The 25,104-nt window shown below is 49.1% G+C and overlaps 1 protein-coding gene across 10 annotated transcripts in view; it reads right to left on the bottom strand.

Moving 5' to 3' along the window:
- Positions 1-25,104, bottom strand: part of LOC144784678 (metalloreductase STEAP4-like) — a 445,141-nt gene that overhangs the window by 269,376 nt on the left and 150,661 nt on the right. Inside the window, exon 1 of one of the 10 annotated variants that reach the window (XM_078663626.1) lies at positions 8,810-8,881. The exons of the other annotated variants lie outside the window; for them this stretch is intronic. The gene's annotated coding sequence lies outside the window, so the exon portion shown is untranslated. Of the gene's footprint in view, positions 1-8,809; positions 8,882-25,104 lie in introns of those variants that run through there. 10 annotated transcript variants of the gene reach the window in all.

Raw genomic sequence — 25,104 nt, 5'->3', positions numbered from 1 at the left:
CTTGTTGTAAATTATTTTGTCCACCCTAAGCGTGGAAGGGCATACTCAGATGTTAGTCCCTTGCTCATTGCACCATCAGGATTCAAGCAAGCCGGGCCGAAGACGGCTGAAATGCCAGAAACCGGTCCCCGGAAGCTTGTTTCCTTCCCAGTGTAAGAATTGGCTTTTGTAGTCTGGTCTGCCCTGTTCCCATGATGCACTGGGCCAGGGACAGACTAATTTGCATACAGCCAGGTTCTGAAACTGGGATGGTGCAATGAGCTAAAAAACGGTGTTGGATCTAGCCCTGATCTCTTGACTGGGTGAGAGTACTCTGCTTAATTCAGAGACTCTGTCCATCACCACCCCTTGTTGTAAATTATTTTGTCCACCCTAAGCGTGGAAGGGTATACTCAGATGTGAGTCCCTTGCTCATTGCACCATCAGGATTCAAGCAAGCCGGGCCGAAGACGGCTGAAATGCCAAAAACCGGTCCCCGGAAGCTTGTTTCCTTCCCAGTGTAAGAATTGGCTTTTGTAGTCTGGTCTGCCCTGTTCCCATGATGCACTGGGCCAGGGACAGACTAATTTGCATACAGCCAGGTTCTGAAACTGGGATGGTGCAATGAGCTAAAAAACGGTGTTGGATCTAGCCCTGATCTCTTGACTGGGTGAGAGTACTCTGCTTAATTCAGAGACTCTGTCCATCACCACCCCTTGTTGTAAATTATTTTGTCCACCCTAAGCGTGGAAGGGTATACTCAGATGTGAGTCCCTTGCTCATTGCACCATCAGGATTCAAGCAAGCCGGGCCGAAGATGGCTGAAATGCCAGAAACCGGTCCCCGGAAGCTTGTTTCCTTCCCAGTGTAAGAATTGGCTTTTGTAGTCTGGTCTGCCCTGTTCCCATGATGCACTGGGCCAGGGACAGACTAATTTGCATACAGCCAGGTTCTGAAACTGGGATGGTGCAATGAGCTAAAAAACGGTGTTGGATCTAGCCCTGATCTCTTGACTGGGTGAGAGTACTCTGCTTAATTCAGAGACTCTGTCCATCACCACCCCTTGTTGTAAATTATTTTGTCCACCCTAAGCGTGAAAGGGTATACTCAGATGTGAGTCCCTTGCTCATTGCACCATCAGGATTCAAGCAAGCCGGGCCGAAGACGGCTGAAATGCCAGAAACCGGTCCCCGGAAGCTTGTTTCCTTCCCAGTGTAAGAATTGGCTTTTGTAGTCTGGTCTGCCCTGTTCCCATGATGCACTGGGCCAGGGACAGACTAATTTGCATACAGCCAGGTTCTGAAACTGGGATGGTGCAATGAGCTAAAAAACGGTGTTGGATCTAGCCCTGATCTCTTGACTGGGTGAGAGTACTCTGCTTAATGCAGAGACTCTGTCCATCACCACCCCTTGTTGTAAATTATTTTGTCCACCCTAAGCGTGGAAGGGTATACTCAGATGTGAGTCCCTTGCTCATTGCACCATCAGGATTCAAGCAAGCCGGGCCGAAGACGGCTGAAATGCCAGAAACCGGTCCCCGGAAGCTTGTTTCCTTCCCAGTGTAAGAATTGGCTTTTGTAGTCTGGTCTGCCCTGTTCCCATGATGCACTGGGCCAGGGACAGACTAATTTGCATACAGCCAGGTTCTGAAACTGGGATGGTGCAATGAGCTAAAAAACGGTGTTGGATCTAGCCCTGATCTCTTGACTGGGTGAGAGTACTCTGCTTAATTCAGAGACTCTTTCCATCACCACCCCTTGTTGTAAATTATTTTGTCCACCCTAAGCGTGGAAGGGTATACTCAGATGTGAGTCCCTTGCTCATTGCACCATCAGGATTCAAGCAAGCCGGGCCGAAGACGGCTGAAATGCCAGAAACCGGTCCCCGGAAGCTTGTTTCCTTCCCAGTGTAAGAATTGGCTTTTGTAGTCTGGTCTGCCCTGTTCCCATGATGCACTGGGCCAGGGACAGACTAATTTGCATACAGCCAGGTTCTGAAACTGGGATGGTGCAATGAGCTAAAAAACGGTGTTGGATCTAGCCCTGATCTCTTGACTGGGTGAGAGTACTCTGCTTAATTCAGAGACTCTGTCCATCACCACCACTTGTTGTAAATTATTTTGTCCACCCTAAGCGTGGAAGGGTATACTCAGATGTGAGTCCCTTGCTCATTGCACCATCAGGATTCAAGCAAGCCGGGCCGAAGACGGCTGAAATGCCAGAAACCGGTCCCCGGAAGCTTGTTTCCTTCCCAGTGTAAGAATTGGCTTTTGTAGTCTGGTCTGCCCTGTTCCCATGATGCACTGGGCCAGGGACAGACTAATTTGCATACAGCCAGGTTCTGAAACTGGGATGGTGCAATGAGCTAAAAAACGGTGTTGGATCTAGCCCTGATCTCTTGACTGGGTGAGAGTACTCTGCTTAATTCAGAGACTCTGTCCATCACCACCCCTTGTTGTAAATTATTTTGTCCACCCTAAGCGTGGAAGGGTATACTCAGATGTGAGTCCCTTGCTCATTGCACCATCAGGATTCAAGCAAGCCGGGCCGAAGACGGCTGAAATGCCAGAAACCGGTCCCCGGAAGCTTGTTTCCTTCCCAGTGTAAGAATTGGCTTTTGTAGTCTGGTCTGCCCTGTTCCCATGATGCACTGGGCCAGGGACAGACTAATTTGCATACAGCCAGGTTCTGAAACTGGGATGGTGCAATGAGCTAAAAAACGGTGTTGGATCTAGCCCTGATCTCTTGACTGGGTGAGAGTACTCTGCTTAATTCAGAGACTCTGTCCATCACCACCCCTTGTTGTAAATTATTTTGTCCACCCTAAGCGTGGAAGGGTATACTCAGATGTGAGTCCCTTGCTCATTGCACCATCAGGATTCAAGCAAGCCGGGCCGAAGACGGCTGAAATGCCAGAAACCGGTCCCCGGAAGCTTGTTTCCTTCCCAGTGTAAGAATTGGCTTTTGTAGTCAGGTCTGCCCTGTTCCCATGATGCACTGGGCCAGGGACAGACTAATTTGCATACAGCCAGGTTCTGAAACTGGGATGGTGCAATGAGCTAAAAAACGGTGTTGGATCTAGCCCTGATCTCTTGACTGGGTGAGAGTACTCTGCTTAATTCAGAGACTCTGTCCATCACCACCCCTTGTTGTAAATTATTTTGTCCACCCTAAGCGTGGAAGGGTATACTCAGATGTGAGTCCCTTGCTCATTGCACCATCAGGATTCAAGCAAGCCGGGCCGAAGACGGCTGAAATGCCAGAAACCGGTCCCCGGAAGCTTGTTTCCTTCCCAGTGTAAGAATTGGCTTTTGTAGTCTGGTCTGCCCTGTTCCCATGATGCACTGGGCCAGGGACAGACTAATTTGCATACAGCCAGGTTCTGAAACTGGGATGGTGCAATGAGCTAAAAAACGGTGTTGGATCTAGCCCTGATCTCTTGACTGGGTGAGAGTACTCTGCTTAATTCAGAGACTCTGTCCATCACCACCCCTTGTTGTAAATTATTTTGTCCACCCTAAGCGTGGAAGGGTATACTCAGATGTGAGTCCCTTGCTCATTGCACCATCAGGATTCAAGCAAGCCGGGCCGAAGACGGCTGAAATGCCAGAAACCGGTCCCCGGAAGCTTGTTTCCTTCCCAGTGTAAGAATTGGCTTTTGTAGTCTGGTCTGCCCTGTTCCCATGATGCACTGGGCCAGGGACAGACTAATTTGCATACAGCCAGGTTCTGAAACTGGGATGGTGCAATGAGCTAAAAAACGGTGTTGGATCTAGCCCTGATCTCTTGACTGGGTGAGAGTACTCTGCTTAATTCAGAGACTCTGTCCATCACCACCCCTTGTTGTAAATTATTTTGTCCACCCTAAGCGTGGAAGGGTATACTCAGATGTGAGTCCCTTGCTCATTGCACCATCAGGATTCAAGCAAGCCGGGCCGAAGATGGCTGAAATGCCAGAAACCGGTCCCCGGAAGCTTGTTTCCTTCCCAGTGTAAGAATTGGCTTTTGTAGTCTGGTCTGCCCTGTTCCCATGATGCACTGGGCCAGGGACAGACTAATTTGCATACAGCCAGGTTCTGAAACTGGGATGGTGCAATGAGCTAAAAAACGGTGTTGGATCTAGCCCTGATCTCTTGACTGGGTGAGAGTACTCTGCTTAATTCAGAGACTCTGTCCATCACCACCCCTTGTTGTAAATTATTTTGTCCACCCTAAGCGTGGAAGGGTATACTCAGATGTGAGTCCCTTGCTCATTGCACCATCAGGATTCAAGCAAGCCGGGCCGAAGACGGCTGAAATGCCAGAAACCGGTCCCCGGAAGCTTGTTTCCTTCCCAGTGTAAGAATTGGCTTTTGTAGTCTGGTCTGCCCTGTTCCCATGATGCACTGGGCCAGGGACAGACTAATTTGCATACAGCCAGGTTCTGAAACTGGGATGGTGCAATGAGCTAAAAACGGTGTTGGATCTAGCCCTGATCTCTTGACTGGGTGAGAGTACTCTGCTTAATTCAGAGACTCTGTCCATCACCACCCCTTGTTGTAAATTATTTTGTCCACCCTAAGCGTGGAAGGGTATACTCAGATGTGAGTCCCTTGCTCATTGCACCATCAGGATTCAAGCAAGCCGGGCCGAAGACGGCTGAAATGCCAGAAACCGGTCCCCGGAAGCTTGTTTCCTTCCCAGTGTAAGAATTGGCTTTTGTAGTCTGGTCTGCCCTGTTCCCATGATGCACTGGGCCAGGGACAGACTAATTTGCATACAGCCAGGTTCTGAAACTGGGATGGTGCAATGAGCTAAAAAACGGTGTTGGATCTAGCCCTGATCTCTTGACTGGGTGAGAGTACTCTGCTTAATTCAGAGACTCTGTCCATCACCACCCCTTGTTGTAAATTATTTTGTCCACCCTAAGCGTGGAAGGGTTTTACTCAGATGTGAGTCCCTTGCTCATTGCACCATCAGGATTCAAGCAAGCCGGGCCGAAGACGGCTGAAATGCCAGAAACCGGTCCCCGGAAGCTTGTTTCCTTCCCAGTGTAAGAATTGGCTTTTGTAGTCTGGTCTGCCCTGTTCCCATGATGCACTGGGCCAGGGACAGACTAATTTGCATACAGCCAGGTTCTGAAACTGGGATGGTGTAATGAGCTAAAAAACGGTGTAGGATCTAGCCCTGATCTCTTGACTGGGTGAGAGTACTCTGCTTAATTCAGAGACTCTGTCCATCACCACCCCTTGTTGTAAATTATTTTGTCCACCCTAAGCGTGGAAGGGTATACTCAGATGTGAGTCCCTTGCTCATTGCACCATCAGGATTCAAGCAAGCCGGGCCGAAGACGGCTGAAATGCCAGAAACCGGTCCCCGGAAGCTTGTTTCCTTCCCAGTGTAAGAATTGGCTTTTGTAGTCTGGTCTGCCCTGTTCCCATGATGCACTGGGCCAGGGACAGACTAATTTGCATACAGCCAGGTTCTGAAACTGGGATGGTGCAATGAGCTAAAAAACGGTGTTGGATCTAGCCCTGATCTCTTGACTGGGTGAGAGTACTCTGCTTAATTCAGAGACTCTGTCCATCACCACCCCTTGTTGTAAATTATTTTGTCCACCCTAAGCGTGGAAGGGTATACTCAGATGTGAGTCCCTTGCTCATTGCACCATCAGGATTCAAGCAAGCCGGGCCGAAGACGGCTGAAATGCCAGAAACTGGTCCCCGGGAGCTTGTTTCCTTCCCAGTGTAAGAATTGGCTTTTGTAGTCTGGTCTGCCCTTTTCCCATGATGCACTGGGCCAGGGACAGACTAATTTGCATACAGCCAGGTTCTGAAACTGGGATGGTGCAATGAGCTAAAAAACGGTGTTGGATCTAGCCCTGATCTCTTGACTGGGTGAGAGTACTCTGCTTAATTCAGAGACTCTGTCCATCACCACCCCTTGTTGTAAATTATTTTGTCCACCCTAAGCGTGAAAGGGTATACTCAGATGTGAGTCCCTTGCTCATTGCACCATCAGGATTCAAGCAAGCCGGGCCGAAGACGGCTGAAATGCCAGAAACCGGTCCCCGGAAGCTTGTTTCCTTCCCAGTGTAAGAATTGGCTTTTGTAGTCTGGTCGCCCTGTTCCCATGATGCACTGGGCCAGGAACAGACTAATTTGCATACAGCCAGGTTCTGAAACTGGGATGGTGCAATGAGCTAAAAAACGGTGTTGGATCTAGCCCTGATCTCTTGACTGGGTGAGAGTACTCTGCTTAATTCAGAGACTCTGTCCATCACCACCCCTTGTTGTAAATTATTTTGTCCACCCTAAGCGTGGAAGGGTTTTACTCAGATGTGAGTCCCTTGCTCATTGCACCATCAGGATTCAAGCAAGCCGGGCCGAAGACGGCTGAAATGCCAGAAACCGGTCCCCGGAAGCTTGTTTCCTTTCCAGTGTAAGAATTGGCTTTTGTAGTCTGGCCTGCCCTGTTCCCATGATGCACTGGGCCAGGGACAGACTAATTTGCATACAGCCAGGTTCTGAAACTGGGATGGTGCAATGAGCTAAAAAACGGTGTTGGATCTAGCCCTGATCTCTTGACTGGGTGAGAGTACTCTGCTTAATTCAGAGACTCTGTCCATCACCACCCCTTGTTGTAAATTAGCAGATAATTACAGCGCTCTCAAGCGCTATAAGGGGAAAATAAAGCGCTCCCAGCGCTATAGGCAAACAAAGGTCCACCAGTCCAGAAAAAGTCCTCCTAGGACTGCAGCAAGATTGGGGGGGGGCAAGGCTGGACCCAGAGCCAGCTCACTGGGCCTCCAGGCAGGGAGGCAGTCCAAGTGGCGGTTCTCCTGGCGCCCAGCAGCAACAGCAGCCCCCCTCAGATAGGATCCTGGAAGAGAACAACATTTCTGGGGACACAGCCCCTTTTTATACAGTTAAACCCTTTGTCTGTAGGTGCAGGGTGGGGGAGAAACCAGTCGCAGCTGGTTTTGGAGCACTCTTGATGTGCTCAGCCCCTCACTCTATTCACTGGCAGGGTTAGGGTCGTTAGACGCACCATAGGGGGCGGAGCCAGCATTGTGTGGGGAAAGCCCAGCCCTATTCAGGACCCAGGTGCACTCCTCCCCAGCCATCAGCATGCTAATCTCCACACTCACCACCAGGCAGACCCATCAGGACTCATGGAGCCTGGCACCCCTGCCAGCTCCAGCCAATTACATGCCAGCACCTTTATAGCACACACACAGCCATGTCAAGAACTAGACACATACACGCCGCATACATCATTGCGCAGCATTCAATCACACGAGTCCGCACATACCAGACTCGAGCCTGCACACCCCACGCATCAGGAACTACCAGGGACACATACATTCCCCATGCATTCCTATGGGAGGGCAGGCCTATCTCACCACATGCAGAGTACGCACGCACTTTCCACTGGGACACAGTGAAAGTGCGCACAAACCAAAAATCCCCATCACCAGGTCACCATTAAAAGCAAAAAGTTTTAGGGGTGAACCTGCCAGAAAGGTCAAGTCCAACATGGGTATTCAAAAGGGATGCTTAAAATTGCACACAAAAGCTCTGAAACCGGTTCCAGGATGCTTGTTTCTGGTCCAGGGAGGACCTGGCTTGGCAGTTCGGGCGGGACTGTTCCGATGAGGAGCAGGGTCAAGACTGATTTGCACATGCTGGGTCCAAAGTAGGGTGGGGAAGTAAGCAAAAGAACAATGGATTAAGCCCAGATACTTGTGACTGGTTGCATTGTTCAGCATTTCGTCCATAATTTGTTCCTTTTGCTATTTTCAAGAAGATTTCAGGGAACAATAAAAATATCAGGATAACGCTGATGATTAATGTTCCTGAAGAAGAGAGATGAGTTTTGTCTAGTGGCAATTGGACTTCTCCTAAAGTAGTCGAGGAAGAATGTACTATGCAGATCACAGACCTTAATTATATGTGGATAGCTCAGTGCGTTACTGTTTTTATCACAGAGATCCTTCTGTTGCTTGCAGTTCAGAAGTTACAATCTTGATATAGTCTTATGAACTGTCAATAAGGAGCTGCATGCAAACTACATAGTATAAGTTAGGGCATTAGGTTTTTCCAGAGTCTTTTATTATTTATTCCTAATGTTGCTAATAAAACAAAAAAATGTTTTGAAGAAAAATATTTTTATTAGTAAAGCCATCCCCAACCAGCACTTTAAAAATGAAATGTATGTGAGAGAGAGGCTATAGAGAGATGAGGGGGGTTGGTGGGGGTGGTAGTGTATGGAATCCATGTAGAAGGTTGACATTGGAGGGAAGCCCAAAAATTGTCGCATTGCGCACCATCAGCGCGAAAGCTGGTCCTGGAAACCATTGTTTTGCACCTAAGGCATCCTTTTGTTTACAGTACTGTTGGGAGGATGTTAAGACCTCTTTGGCATCCTCTCTCACCCATGTACTAACATTTTTCCTTCATAAACTTTTTATAAATCACCTCTCCCGCATGAATTCATGTTGGTGTGCTCAGTGCTTCAAGTTCACTTTAGGCTAAGTTTCCGCTTTAACATTAATAATTAATTGAAGCATGCTTGAGAAGAATTATTTTATTGAGCAAAAAATGAAAAACTACCATTCGACAGCAAAATGAGTTCTTTTTTACAAAATGACAAGCTGGCGACAAATGCCAAATGGCAGTTGTTGTCGTGGTTGTTTGTAAATTACGTGGAGCCATTTCATGACCTGTAATGACAGCTCCATGTAACATTATTATCACTACTGCTGTCTGCGGTTTGAGTTTATAAGGCTGATGAATCATAAGCAATTTGTCTGCTATCTAAACCTGTCGGAGTCTCCCTGATTTGCTAACCTGAGGGGTAATTTGTTTTCAAAGTCCTTGGATGCTGAGAGCTGTGTGATCCTGTTGTTCCCTTCCGCCCTTCCAGACTAAAAGAAACACAGAGAGGGTAAAAAAAAGAAAGTTAAAGGATAGACAGAAGTGAATAAAAAGATATAAATTAAAAAAGAATATGGATAATGGGAACTACACACCCAGTTTATTTGAACTAACTGTAAAAACAATGGTATTTTGATACAATTATTTAGGAGTTTTTCGTCAAAGATTTGTTTTCAGCAGATAATACATCCTTTGGTATCCACACTATTTTAGGTCTGAATCAGGCATCGGCGGATTTTCAATTACACCCAGGGCCGGACTGGGAACCAAAACCGGCCCCAGCAAAGTGCTCGTCTGGCCCCCGCCCCTCGGGGCTTGGGGGTGCCACTGAGCTCTTTGCCAGGGCCGGTTTTCAGCCGATTTTGTTGCCGGGCAGATTTTGCAGCTATGCTACAAAACGGCCCTGTAACAAAAACGGCCCCCAGGGGCCCAAAACCGGCCCCCACCCGTGCGGCGCAGGGTGGGGGGGGGGGGGGGATTGCCTGGTGCCCGCTACAGCCAGTCCGGCCCTGATTACACCAGTGGAATAGAAGTGATTTTGGTAATTATTCTGCATTACTCTTTGATGTGGAATTACTGATAATTACGCAATTACTCGCAAGAGCACATTTAATGAGCAGCCCTCGCTATTTGTATTCTGCTGCAGTTAGCCCTATTTTTATAGCGCAAAATATGGAAGTGAGGGTGCATTTTGCACTACGAAAATAGCGCTAAATGCCAGGAGTAATTTGGGGGAAATCCTACCCCAGGAGCACATTTAGTGAGCACAAGCATCTCTTTGTGCTCGCTAGTCATGTTCTCTTTTATTTAGCGCTGTTTCTTAGCGCAAATGTATCCTTGTATTTGGTTTAAACACAGTGGGACATTTTTGTGCTAAGAAGTAATGCTGATTGCAGAATTACTTTTTTCGCATAATTCTGCATAATCTCGCAGATTACGCTTCATGACAACCCCTATTTTCAACTTGAATGCACTCCATTAAACTATTTGGAATATTCTTTGAATACTCTTCTGAGCTGCATATAAATCATATTGCTTTTTTGAGAAAGTACATTGCCGGCGAAATGCATCATTGCCCTCTTACTTTTCAAAATATATTTTGGGGATGCGAAGCTTGCTACTAATTACACCCCACCACTTTGAAAGTTCACCAATCGTTGTTTTATGTGACATGATGTGCAGCTTGTAGCTCAGACTCAGAGTGTATTTTGGTGTAGTTACCTTATTACAGACATGATGACATTTTAATTGCTGTGTTGTGGCTTTTTTTGTTTAGAAAGTGCAGTCTGTTTCTCATTGAGGCAGGTTAAGGCTATTCACTATTCACACTTACATGTTCATATCTTTTATTTTACAGCAATGATGGTGTTGGTTTTAGTGTATTTTTTTTAGCTCAAAACGTAAATATGTGCATGCATAGTGTTTCTGAGAGTTGCATTGAAAATTCAGGCTCGCTGTGTAAGTACCCCCAGTTGGAATAGAAATGTCATCTTCTTTCTCATTTTCAGAAGACTATTCTTTTAGGGGACATCTTGACTCAGTTAATGCTGCCTGTTCATCACAGAGTATAGTAAAAATGGGGTCCACCCATTTAATCCCCCTAGAATTTTCACCTTTTACTACCCAGGTTTTGGACTGCACAAGGTAGAGAAAGATTACAAGATACTGGACCAAAGAGTGACATCAGCGACAGACTGCCTAGAAGGAAAAAGAAGCCACCTGATGCCTCTGCAATATTGGACTTTGGTACTTTTATTCCTGCTGATCCCAGGACTAGGATGTGTCGCCAGGCTCAGTGGTACTGCCCCCCTTACATCCCCTGAGGAACAGTTGGGTGTATGGTCTCCTGAGGGCCCTAGATGGTTTCCCAGGGACTTCTTTGGACTGACCCTTTCACTCTGCTGACATACAGGGGCCCTGTAAGAAGCCAAGAGGTTGTGAGACAAGGGGAGTATGGCAAGGAGGGTGTCCTGGTGACTGGCTGCTGAGGGGGCTTTGGAAGATGGCTCCAGAAGCAGGAGAGAGCACCAGGAACCCAGGCAGATTCCAGGTCTAGTGCAGGGAACCAGAAATGTGAGCTTCCACTAGCAGGAGCAAAACAAGCCCAGGAGAAGAAAATTGCTTTTGATTCACGGCAGGGTTCCCCGCAATACTCTGGGGGTTTTCTAAGGACAGGCTACCTTAACAGAGTCCTCATTTGTATGTCTGTGTCTAATGCCTTTTTAATGACTCGTCCCTTATCCACCAAACCCTCAGCTGACTTGATTTTCACAAAAACCTATGTTCGGTCCTTTGAGATGTTAATTCTAACCACTTCCTCCCTGTCTCTCTCCTTCTTTTCAGAATTTATTACCCAGACAGTGACTATAAAGGACGTCAACCCCGCCTGTACCGAGGTAACAGTATCCCCTAATTTAGGGTAAGATGGTTATCAATACTTGATGTTGTGTGCTACATAACACCCAAAGAGTTTCTTACCAAATAGTTTTTGTGTGTATCCAGTTTGGCATATTAAGCTTGTAGCCTAAGTCAGTTAACAACATGTAAATCGCATGTGATGATAGGGTGAATTTTCACCGCTCACCAAAAGCAACACTTAGTCTGTCTAGTTTCTTTCCCTGCTTTTGTGTGACACTCACGCATGTGTTGATGGTTTTTCTCATCCAGTGTGAGCAAAGGGGAAACTCACTATATATAAATGAAACATAATAGTCACTCTTGTACCAAGATGTAGGTTGTAGGAGCAGATGTATCAATTCTTCCTCCTGACCATTGTCTACATTTTTCCTTGTCTAATTTCTTAGTTCAATGTAGGTCCTTGTTAGATCTGGGGGTCTCTAGTTGGCAATGGTATTCACCTTTGTCCAAATAGGGACCCTTACTTCTAAGTCAGGATAAGGGGATTACACTCCTTAATAACCCCTGCTCACCCCCTTGGTAGCTTGGCACGAGCAGACAGGCTTATCTCAGAGGCAGTGTGTTAAGCTTTTGTGAATATACACATTAATACAGTGAAAACACTGCAGATGGACACAACACATGTTTTATAAAAATAAGTATTTTTAAAATATAGACTTAAAGACAAGACCACAAATACTACACTTAAGATTACTTAAAAGGTGATTAAAGTTGCTTAGTTCAAGTTGTTGGTAAATGCGACAAAGTTCTCAACAAAGTACCTGGATGCGTAACGCAAAGTGAACAAAAGGCTTGCAAAAGGGGAGATGGGTCTTTTCCTTCACCCGGGAGAACGGTTGCGTCCTTCCTCAATGCTTGAGCAGAGTAGGGGACTCGTCATGAGCCTTACCGGTGCGGAGGTAATGCATAGATTCTCGACCCGGGGGCCCTTGCGGTGCGCAAGATGGCACTTTGATGCAATGCGATAATCCGGTTGCGTTGCGAGAAGATGGCGCCCTTGATGCGGCGATGCGATGACGATGCGATGACGATCCGATGACGCCCTGGCAGCCTTGCGACGACTCTGTACTTTGGAGCCGCGACAGGCCCTGCGACACGCTTTTCCGGTGATGCGATGGCGACTCCCACGATGGCGTCACACTTCTCCGGTGATGCGACAGCAGGCAGCTTCGATGAATACACACTTCCAGCGAGATGCGACAAAGGCTCGCTTCTCCGGCATTGCGATGATTTCAGCTGTGGCGGTGACATACTTCTTCTCGATGCGTCGTGCTTCCAGCTCCCAGCGGCATGCAAGTGACTGGAGTCAGAAATCCCAGCAAGGAAATTCAGGAGGGAGCTGGAGGTGAAGTCTTTTGTCCCTGAGACTTCAGCAGGAGGCAAACACAGTTCAAGCCCTTGGTCAATATTCTGTAGATGAAAGTCCTAACACAGTCCCATCTCCTTTCCCTTGGCAATGAAGCAACCACTGCAGGCCAACCCAGCAAACAGCACACTGTCAGAGGGGCAGTACAACTCCTGCAGCTTCCTTGGTTCTTCTCCTTGGCAGAAAGGATTCTTGTTCCAGAAGTGATCTCATTTCTTGGGATCAGGATCCCAATATTTATCCCCCAAAATCCTTTGCTCTCTGAAGGCAGAGAGGCCTCTGCCTAGTTCAAACAAGTTCCTGAGCACTTTGTTTACATGACTCTCTTCTTCCTTTCACTGTGCAGGGCAGAGACATCAGCCGCCCCACAGGAGGTGGAGCCAGCACAGGAGAGATAAGATACAGCTCTGGAGCACTCTGTTGACATGATTCCTTCTATTCTTTCACAGTGCAGGGCAGAGACATCAGACAAGCCACAGGAGGTGGAGCCAGCATTGTAGAGGGAAGGCCCAGCCCTATTTAGGTCCCAGGTGCAACTCCTCCCTCCTATCTAGATGCAGATCTCTCTAGTCACCCCTGGGCTGCCCCAGCCTGTCTCCTGGAATCCCCCCAGCCCTGTCACTCACAAACCCAAACAAGGAATAAACAACCCAGCAGAGGCAGGCCTGGATAGTTAGGCAAGAAAATACCTACTTTCTAAAAGTGGTATTTTCAAACAGAGAATATTAAAACCAGCTTTACTAAAATATGTATTTTATTATTCTGATTTCAGGCATACTAAATTTGAATTTCTACCATGTTCCCTGAGTCAGTTAGGATTATAAGAATGTAATAATCTAACTGCCCATTCTGGCCTATGAGAACAGGTGGCCTTCAATAGTGAAAAACGAAAATGACTGTAATTCACTATTAGAACATGCTACACACATCAGAGCATGTCCTACCTTATACTTACAGTGCACCCTGCCCCTGGGCCTACCGAAGGGGTGTCTAATATGAAGCAAAGGGAAGATTTGGGGACTGGCAAGTGGGTGCACTTCGCCAAGTCGACATGGCAGTGCTAGACTGCACATAGGCCTTGCAATGGCAGGCCTGAGACACACTTTATAAGCCGCTTCTGTGGGTGGCACAACCAGTGCTGCAAGCCCACCATCAGCATTTGATTTACAAGCCCTGGGCACACATGGGGTACTGTACTAGGGGCTGACAGGTAAATCAAATAACCCAAACATGGGATAACCGGGGGGCGTGGCCAGCGTCCAACCAAGATGGCCGCAGCCTAAAAGAGCTCCGTGACCCGTGGAGCTTCCCCACAAAATCCGCATATATATCCTGCCCGAAAATAGCACCACTGCAGCGGCTTCGAAACTGGAGCTTCCCCACCACTAGAAAAGACTGCCGGCGTCGCGGAACTTCCTGCCCCGACCAAGTTACACTGCCCTGAAGATTGCGGCCTACTAGGACTGACGGAGCCGGGGACTATATTAGAGCCGAGACCCGGAGGCCGGTGTGGCAGAAAGGGCGCCAAAACACCAGCGGAGGCTGCGGGGCCAGCGCCACCCACCGGACCTAAGAAGGCATCGGGCCCTGTGGGAGGAGCGCTCCTGCCATGGAAACGGAAACGAGTAGGCCCGGAGTTACGGCCAAAACGGAGCGGGCGGCCTGAGATGCCTCCCCGGGGCACAGGAGCAGTTAAGGAGGTAAGCGGAGGCCCACACATTGCCCCGCGTCACACTGGCCACATAGGCAGAGCGGTTCACCCGGCAGCAAACCTAAGAGTTCCTTGGCACCAGTCGAAAACCCCAAAAAGAACCCCGGCACAGGACTCTGTGTACTCATGGACACACGGTTCGGACAAGCCACCTAACGTTGTGGCACACAGACCACAAACACGCATTGACGACCAGGTGCCCAACAGAGAGGCAACGTGAAAGGCGAGGGCCAGATAAGGGAGCACAGGGCTCTGGTCCCAGGACGGCGCCGAAGAGGTGAGGACGGTGGAAATACCAAGCGACATACTGCTGCTACTCAGCCCCAGATAGAGCACATTCAGGAGCGACACGGCGGGCGATAATGAGCGGCAGGGGGTCACAGGCGCAGCAGGCTCCACGGCTGGAGAAATATGCCTACAATAAAGACAGCGTGGACTCGGCGAAAGCGAACGCACCGCAGCCATCCACCCAATCGCCCCACAGCCCGGGCACCACCGGTGAAATCACCCTCAAAGATGTAATGGCGACTTTACAGACGATGCAATCCTCCATGGGCACAATCTCCACTGACATTTCTTTTATGCAAGCCGACCTCGCAAAAGTATCGGACCGCTTGGGAGAAGTGGAGAAAACAGCGACGGGGCTCTCGGCGGACACGGCGGACTTGCAGATCAGAGTACGCACACTGGAGCAAGACAACACCATGCTGAAGGCTAAGCTGGACGAGCAGGAAGGAAGATCCCGACGCAATAATGTACGCCTGGTTGGCGTGCCGGAGATGGCCTGGGGTCCGACCCTTGACCTCTTCGTGGAGGACTTAATCCAGAACCAGCTTCAGCCTAGTGGTCTGTCTAAGTATTTTTCGGTGGAGCGAGCACATCGTGTCCCAGGAGGAAAACCGCTCCCGGTAATCCACTGCGTCCGATTTTGGCGCGCATTTTCAACTTTCGGGATCGGCACGCCATATTGCAGCTGCTCGGATAGCCCCACCGATCAAAATTGAGAACTCGGATGTCACATTTTACCCCGACTACACAGCGGCGGTGGCCCAGCAACGGTGGAGCTTCACAGAGGTGAAGAGGGAGCTCCGCGCCAGAGAAATCAAATACTCCATGATTTTCCCAGCGAGGCTACGTGTAGAATCCGAAGGGAAGGCGTGGTTTCTGGAGTCCCCTGAGGAGGCGAGGGACTGGCTTGAGGGCTGGCGGCCGGCGCGAGGACCCAGGCATCGAGGGAACGCTCGCAACGATTCAGACGGCGGAGGGCAGAGCGCAGAAAATGGACACTAAGGAGTGGATGGCGCAGTACAAACCCGCACAGGCTATGAACAGACAATGGTAACCGGATTCATGGAGGAACTGGCGTTCCCGAGGACCACGACCCATAAGTGGGCTCCACGGAGGGAGGCGGGGGGGAAGTTGTACCTGATCACCACGGAGACATTTGGCAGAAGCTGCCGGTCGGCAAATGAAGACTGCAGCAGGTAGGAACTATCGATCCCAAGGGCACTGACAGGACTGACCTCCTATAAGGGGACTTCATAAGGGTCACGGGGACTACCCCCACTTGTTATGAAACTCACTAGGGTTAAAAAGCACTCTGCTCAGTTGGGGAGGCGGATAGTTGTGGATCCTCTGGGCAGGGAGGCAGGTTGGGGGGCAGGGGCTTTAAGTATTGCATAGTTTATGCGAATTTCTTTACAGGTTATAGTTCCACAGTCACTCCTCATCACGACACAGCTGAATACACGGGCACTGGGTACATCCATAGGCCAAGGTGCCGCATGGCAACCCACACCACAAGACCACCATGTTGAGCAGCGAAGCAATGGGTCCTGAACTCCAGACTCCACAAATGGTCACCCCTCTCCTGTCCATTATATCCTGGAATGTGAACGGGTTGGGACACAAAATAAAAAGGGGACTGGTCCTGCAATATCTAAAGAGAAAAGGCCCAACTGTGGTATTGCTTCAGGAAACTCATTTGACATGGCTGGCCTGTAAGGCACTGAACCGCTGGGGATTTAAGATGGCCACTCATGCAGAATTCTCCTCCGGGTCCAGAGGGGTGGGTGTATTGATTCATAAAAGCTCCCCACTGGTGGTCACAAAAACCTGGGCGGATGATCAGGGGCATTTTGCCGCACTCATGTGTCAGTGGGAGGGGCGCCTCTACAATATGGTATCGGTATACATCCCGCCGACACTTCACCAGTCAGCATTCCACGACCTTGGGAAACTCTTATTAGATTTACCGGAGGGCGAACTGATCATAGGGGCGGATCTAAATGCAGTAAGTGATGCGGCCCTCGACCGCAACCCACCCAGGGAGGAAAACAGATCCAATCAGGCCCTCAGGGACTTCCTTGATGCCATGGGCCTCACAGATATGTGGAGACTGAAACACCCCATCGACTGACAATACACTTTTTACTCTGGAGCACATAATAGTCTCTCATGTATAGACTACATACTAACACTGGCGGTAACCCCAGAGAAGGTAACAGCGGTCGAACACTTAGTAAGGGGATTCTCTGACCACTTCCCGATACACCTTACCTACACCACACAGCTCCCTAGACGGCAAAGAATTTACCCCCTATATCCGGGATTCCTACAGAACCGTAAAATAGCAAAGGCCCTAGTAACAGCCACGGACCACTACTTCACCGAAAATGTGTCGACGGTGGATTCACCATGCACGCTTTGGGAGGCATACAAAACAGTTATCCGGGGCAAGCCATTTCCACTATCACCCGCCACAAGCGAGAACACAGACATAACGTTGAATCCTTAGAGGCGGCTGCATTAGAGGCGGAAAGAACACACGCCATAGACCCCAACGAGACCACAGCACAGTCCCTTACACTAGCTACTCAGGAGTTCCGAACATATGCAGAAGAGATGGCAAAGATGAGACACGCGGACACCAGGCACAGGATCTACGAAATGGGGGACAAGACGGGGAAAATGCTTGCTTGGCTGGAAAAGAAAGAAAGAGCTGATAGATGGATTGCCCAAATGACGCTAGAGGACGGTACACTTACGACTGACCCCCAGTTAATTGTGGAAGAATTAGCGACATACTACGAACAGGTATACACACCAAGGGGAGGGGTGACTGAAGAGGAATGCTTGCAATTCTTAAATGGGATACCGCTGACCACTCTCTCACCGGAAGATGTGGAAGCGCTCGAAGCGGACTTATCAGGGGAGGAGGTAGGAAAGGCTCTGGCGGTATTGCACACAGGCAAAACAATGGGGCCCAATGGTCTACCAGTAGAGCTATATAAGAAGGTAGCTAATAAGGTCACTTCCCATCTGTTGGACATGTATAAATACTGTTACACACAGGGAACACTACCGAGGGACCAAAGATTGGCGACCATAGTGACGATACGCAAACCCGGAAAACCACCGGAGCAGCCTTCTTCATACAGACCGATATCGTTGATAAACACAGAAGCAAAGATATTGGCAAAAACACTAGCGCTACGACTGCAGACCCATCTTACGACACTGGTCCACCCAGACAAACCGGTTTTTATGCCTGGACTTAACACCTCCCTGAATCTACGGCGCATTAATGGGGTTCTAGCTCGCATTCCAATGCTCCAAGACGACGCTGCCATTCTTTCATTAGACGCAAAGATGGCGTTTGATTTAGTGGAATGGCCATTCATGTTCGCGGTGCTGCAGAGAATGGGTTTTGGCCCAAAATTCTGTGGGTGGATTCGATTGTTATACACGGCACCATTGGCACAGGTAGTGGCAAATAGCCGTATATCCAGGGAGTTCGCATTGGGTAGAGGGACACGACAGGGTTGTCCACTTTCCCCTCTCCTCTTTGCCCTTATATTGGAACCATTGGCGACATGGGTATGCACAACACAACTGTTTAGAGGGCTGAAGTGGGGGGCGGGTTGGGAGGACCGAGTCTCCCTCTACGCAGACAATGTGTTAATATACATGACGTCCCCGACAGAGTCCCTGGAGGTACTATTCAACATCCTCACAGTGTATGGTGAGAAATCAGGGTACACGATAAATTGGTCTAAGTCACTGCTCTATCTACTATACGGCTCGCCTCCGACACTTCCCCTAGAATGTCCCCTACAAATTGTAATTGGGGGATTTAAATACTTAGGCATATACGTCACGCCCCAAAAGAAGGTATTTATAGACGAAAACTTGATTAGGCCCCTACAGAGATTGAAAGCAGACGTTTCACACTGGCGGTCCCTACCGCTGACGCTGTTGGGAAGGGCAGCACTCTTTAAAATGCTGCCACTTCCGAGATTTCTATACACACTCCAAAATACCCCCTTTCCGGTCCCGCCAACGTATTTTAAGGCAATAGAAGCAGAACTTTCCTCCTTGCTATGGGATGGCAAGCCTGCCCGCATTGCACAGTCTAAATTGATACGCAGCTGGTACGACGGGGGAATAGCCCTACCTAGCGTCAAGATATATTATTGGGCTGCGCTGCTAGCGATCATCAATCAATGGCTGCATACCCCACACAACGATACGGCATATCGATTGGACAGGGAGGTGTTACCGGCAGATAGCTTGATGAAAGCCCATTACACAAACAAGAAGAGACCCCACGGCCCACACGATCAAAATTTGGCACGCAGCGCAGAGAGCGTTAGGATGGGAAGGGGTGCTCACGCTGGCCACTCCCCTGTGGGCGACACGCAAGCTGGGCACCTTGGTCAACACAAAAGAGTTCAAACAATGGGACCTAATAGGCATTACTAACATCGGCGATCTATGGGTGAGAGGGGAAATCATACAATTCCCAGCTCTCAAAGAAAAATACGGACTGGCAGACTCGGAGCTCTACCGTTACATTCAAATCAGGCACGCACTTACAAGCGCTATCCCTCCGGGTACTAAACTAGTTGACGCATCGCCCCTAGAAGACAGACTCCTCACAGACCACATGGACAAAAAAGCCATATCGCTGACATATCGTAAAATACTAAATAATCCCACAGATCCCACGGTGGTTCTCCGTAGCAAATGGGAAGTGGAGCTAGAGGACATAGACGACTCAGACTGGTTAGTCGCGCTGGCATCGGCCAGGAAAGCGGCGATCCCGTCTCGCCTGAAACTAGTGCAACTTAAAGTGCTGTATCGTATATATTACCCCCATACCACAGTACACAAACTGGGACAGGTACCTGATCCATTATGCCTGAGGGGATGAAGACAAACCGGAACTTACTTTCACATACTATGGGACTGCCCACAGATACAGGTCTATTGGGAGCAGGTCCTACTTGAGATCGCGGAAGTGGGTGGGGGAGAGATCCAGACAGACCCAAAATGCTGTCTCTTGAATATATGGCGACCTACGGATCTAAACACAGCGATGAAAGCCTGGGCAACGCTGGGGCTGGCAACAGTGAAGCGCAATATAGCTAGGAACTGGGGATCCGGGATGATACCCATGCTGCTACAATGGGAAAAGGATATGTACACAGCTATGGTGTCGGAGAAAGCAGTCTACACCCATTGGGGATGCCCCGAGAAATGGACGAGAGTTTGGGGGAAATGGAACGAATTCCGGGGGAATATTTGTGAACAGCCATGTGAGACATTAACCCCCGAAAGTAGTCCATGACTGTAGGGAGGTCTACCAATATGTTTGTGCCCAGCGCTAGTACAGAAAAGAGGGGGGGAGTAGATGGAGGGAGGGGGTTAAGAATCATGGGGCTGGAACAATACTGCATAACTTTGTGATGTACACGGTGTCTAAAGATTGTAATCGCTCGAATTGAAATATGTTTAATCATATGATGGAGATGACTGTAGTTAATGGATGGATGTAAACTCCTGAACATGGAAATGGAAATAATAAAAATTTGTTATAAAAAAAATAAAAAATTAATAAATCATGGAATAACCAATTAGTACATTAATTTAACATAGGGAGCACTTGCACTGTGGCATGGATTAGCAGTGGCACAGTGCTCAAAGCATAAATCCAGCAAAAACATATCAAAACAGAGGAGACAATCTGTCAAAATGGAAGGGAGACTCATGCCAATGATGCCATGTCTAACAGTCCTCTACTCGAATTATGGATTGGTTACAAGGTAGGATTCACCTTATGCAATAGGGTAGGTGGTAATATTCCATCACTAATGCATATATCTTCACAAGCCCAGTGGATTTTCTAAGATAAGGATCCCACAGCCCTGAAGAATGCCCAAGACAAGTTAGGCTTTCGATTGGGGAGAAACATGTTGGTGACTATTAGACAGGTTTGAACCATTGAGCTCAACACACCCCCCGAGCAATTTGTTTTTAACTATACCTAAAGTACTCACAAATAAAGGTGACAAAAGAGGAACTTTGAGATATTTTTAGAGTATCTGGATCCCGTTTTATCCAGTAAGTTTTATGTAAGAACTAACTCCTTCCGCTAAATCTTCGGGAAGGTCTAAGTCCACCCTAGTAGTACCATCTCCCCAGGGTGGGGAGAATATGTCTATGATGAAGCATGACTCTAATATGTGTGTGAGACATCTTCTCCCATTAAGGATGGCTTCCCTCATTTGACACTCATCCCTTTTCCTATTTAATTCTCATGGATAATGTCCCCTCTAGAAAATAAGATAGAATCCTGGTTTTGCATCTGTAGAATTTGCACCCCGCTTGTTGTGATAACTAACCTATGTACAGGAAGAATGCGTGGGCACTGTTTCCTCCCTCTCTGCCATTGTGATATGGAAAAATTGCAGTTATGCCAATACTTACTTATAGATTGTGTAACTTACCTTATTTGTTTCCCATGAGGTTCGTTTAATGTAGGTTTTCAGGCAGTCAGAATTCAACACCTCCTCTTGTATTAGTAAAATGGAAAGAATCACAGAACTTGTCACTGTCATTTACTACACTTACACCTCTCACAGGTGAGCCAGAGTTTCAGGTTGCAGACTGATATGGGTGGAATTTAATTTTATTTCATTGTCTTTGCCACTTCTAGAGAGCTTTCCCATGCCTCTTGGGTATTTGCTTCATTTGCGGAAAACAAAGTAGTTGTGTGCAATGGTAAGGTAGAATAGAGAAATTTTTAATCATCATTTGTTCACATAAGGTCTAGTCAGGCTATGTAAGACATTGTTCGGAGGGCAAAGCAGCAAGCAGAGGTTCCTGGCCTCAACCATGGGGTCTGTGCTTGGTTGCCTCTCATACCCCTGCATCCATCTTACAATGGTGCTGCAAAACTGACCAAGTACAGCGCCTTCAACACTTGACTCAATGTTAGTGTTAGAACTGGGGGTCTCTAGTTGGCAGAGGTAGGTACCACTGTCCAAATAGGGACCCTTGCTTCTAGTCAGGGCAAGGAGATAACCCTCTGAGATAACCCCTGCTCACCCTCTAGGTAGCTTGGCACGAGCAGTCTAGGCTAACCAGAGGCAATGCGTAAAGTATTTGTACCAACACTCACAGTAACACAGTGAAAACACCACAAACTGACTCCACAACAGTTTAGAAAAATAAAGGTATTTTTAATCTAAACTACACAAGACCAAAACGACAAAAATCCAACATACACAGTTCAAGAATATGGTTTCAAAAAGAGTTCTGAAGGTTGCGTTAAAGTTCTTCAAGTTGCGGTAAAATAAACCACAGATGCGTGAAAAGTTCACAGTTGCGTCACGTTTACTCACAGTACCTTTAGTTGCAACAAAGTTCCAAAAGCAGAAGCTGGTGCGGTGGAAAACAAGCGATGCGTTGCTCCTGAGACCCTGGGGAGGCGATGCGACAGCCCCGCTGCAGCAGCGGGCGTGTTGCGACGAATCCGGTCTGTATGGGGAGGAAGGCCACTTGTATGGATTCCGGTGCGTAGGTTCCGTAGGAAGTCTGTTCTCGCAAAGGCACGATGCGACGATCTCGAAGGGGCTGCGACGATCTCCGGGGCGACGATGCGCGGTCCAGCGGGGATCCTCTCTCTCGCAGCTCCTCGATGCGTTGATTCTGCGACGACACTCGCAGCGACGTGATGCGACCCGCAAGCAAGCGGTGCGGCGATCTCACCCAGCGACGACAGGCTCTGCGACGATACTCGCAGCGATGTTCAATTCTCCCGCACCGGTCTGGTGCGTCCCGCAAACGAAGGATGCGACGGCTCTGGCAGCGGCGTCAGGCGCTGCGACGATCTCGACCTTCGTAGCGGCGGGAAACTTCTCGCACTGTCGGGGATGCGCTCTGCAAGCGAGCGATGCGACACTTTTCAGATTCAAAAAGTCTCTCAAGCTTAGTTTCAAGCTTCCCAGCACAGGTACAACCTCCAGAGGCCCCACAACTGGATCAAGCACTCTAGAAGGGACAGAACTCTCTCAGCAGAGTTCAGGGAAGCTGGGGGTGAAGTCCTTTTGTTCCTGAGACTTCAAAACAGGGAGCCAGCTCTTCTCAGGCCCTTGGAGATTCCTTCAAGACAGGGGACACAGCACACAGCAAAGTCCTTCCCCTCTCCTTGGCAGCAAAGCAACAGGTCAGTCCAGCAGAGCAACAGCAGGACAATCTTCCTTCTTCAGTTTCAGCTTTCTCCTTGGCAGAGGTTCCTTCTTGATTTCCAGGATGATCTAATTTTCTGTTGTCAGGGGTCCTGTACTTATACCCCTAAAGTCTTTGTTCTCTTGGTGCATGTGGGCCCTGAGCCCGGTCTAAACCAGTTCTGGGTGGATCCTGAGCACTTTGTTTTGCTGGCTGCATCTTTCCTTTCAGAGTGAGGGGCAGGGTCCTCAGCCGCCCAGCAGGGGGGTGGAGCCAGCATTGTGGAAGGCAGGCACAGCCCTATTCAGCCCAGGTGCTAACTCCTCCCACCACTCCAGTTGCAACTGCAGTCATTCAGCCTAGTGCTGACTCATCCATCCTGCCGGGGAATTCCCCAGCCCCTGTCACTCACAAACCAGACAGTCAATACACAAACAGGCCCAGGCACACAGAAGGGTCAGACAAGAGAACAGCAGCTTTCTAAAAGTGCTGTTCTCAAACACAGGATTTAAAAACAACCTTTCCTAAAAGATGTGTTATTAAATTCTGAGTTCAGGGATACTAGATACTTATGTCCTATCTTGTTCCTATGGGAAGAAATGCTGTTAACCACTGTAGCCAGCATCCCCCATGTTAACCTATGGAGCAAGATAGCCTTACAGCAGTGAAAAACGAAAATGGCTGTAATTCACTACCAGAACATGTTACCTGCACCAGTACATGCTCTACCTTTCACATACACTGCACCCTGCCCAGGGGGGTACCTTGGGCCTTCCATAGGGGTGGCTGATGTGCACGAAAAGGGAAGGGTTAGGCCTGGTCAGTGGGGACACTGACCAGGAGGACATGGCAGTTCTAAACCGCCCATAGGCACTGCAGTGGCAGGCCTGAGACACCATTTTAGAGCTACTCCTGTGGGTGGCACAATCAGTGCTGCAGGCCCACTAGTAGCATTTGTCATCACCAGCCCTGGCACACCCAGTGCACTTTACTAGGGACTTCATGGTGATACAAATATGCCAAACATGTATATTCAATCAGAATAACAATTTACACAGAGAGCATATGCACTTTAGCACTGATCAGCAGTGGTAAAGTGCGCAGAGTCCTATTGCCAACAGCCACGGGTCAGGAAAAATAAGGGAGGAAGAAGCAAAAAGTTTGAGGATGACCCTGCAAGAAGGGCCAGTTCCAACACAACCCCCTTCCAGCCTAAAGCCAGGGTAGACCAAACGATACCTCGATGGGATTCCCTGCTTAAGGCGATAGAACACGGAAACTGGCCCACACAGCAGGGCAGTCCTGTTCTACGCCGTCCTAAACCCAGTTCAATCACTCTATCCATACTCTCAGGGTCCACCATGCCAATCCATGTGGAACCCTTCTCCTCACCTGTGGACACCACCTGTGCGGCACCTAGCCTTAATTTCCTCACAGGTGTGTACCAACAGACCAACAGCAAGCCACAGCGACCACCAACAGTGATCGGGGATGAGACCCAGGCCTCATGCCTCTCAGGGCGCTCAAACCTCTGTGGCGTCAGAGGGTGGGGGACAGTAGCCCCAGGTGCTTGGCACCCTTTGTCCACTCCCTCTGTTGTCAGGTCAGGTCTGACACTCTGGCACTGACCCACCAGTCCTGGACCTGTATCCAGCGGCTGGACAGGAGGCTGTGGTGGGCTTCCCCACACCCGGTCCTCCTCTTCCTTGGGGCTCTGTACCCTCCCACCTGGAGCGATACCCCCTTCTAGAATAGCCAGGGCACCTGTGGCAGGTGTCCCGCACCATTCATCCTCCAGTTCAGGGGTGCTATCTTGCAACTGGTTTTCCAGGTCAGGGGGGATACCCCGGGCCTGGCCCTCAAACCTAGGCTCCCAAGCCTCCAGGGCAGACAACACCTGAACCTGGCTTCCCCACCCAGGGACTAACCCCTGCAGTGGAACACTTGCCTGGCGCACCAGGACTTCACTCACTGAGGTGCCTATACTGGTAGACAGTACCCAGCTGGCCAACACAACGGTGTGGCCCCGTCCACCCCCAGGGTGAGACTCCTGCCCTCCTTCCAGGGGCAACCCTGTCCACCAAGACAACCAAGAACACAACTTTCCTACCAGTTCAGGACCTCCCTCCAGCAACTGGTCTCCCAACCGAGGGTTTAACCCCTCAGGTTGTACCGGGGTCAGGGGCGAGGGCTCCCTCC

The sequence above is a fragment of the Lissotriton helveticus genome, chromosome 10, assembly GCF_964261635.1.
Source record: "Lissotriton helveticus chromosome 10, aLisHel1.1, whole genome shotgun sequence".
NCBI lineage: Eukaryota > Metazoa > Chordata > Amphibia > Caudata > Salamandridae > Lissotriton > Lissotriton helveticus.
The sequence above is the reverse complement of the archived record's forward strand: the minus strand, read 5'-3'. Positions and strand labels throughout refer to the sequence as shown.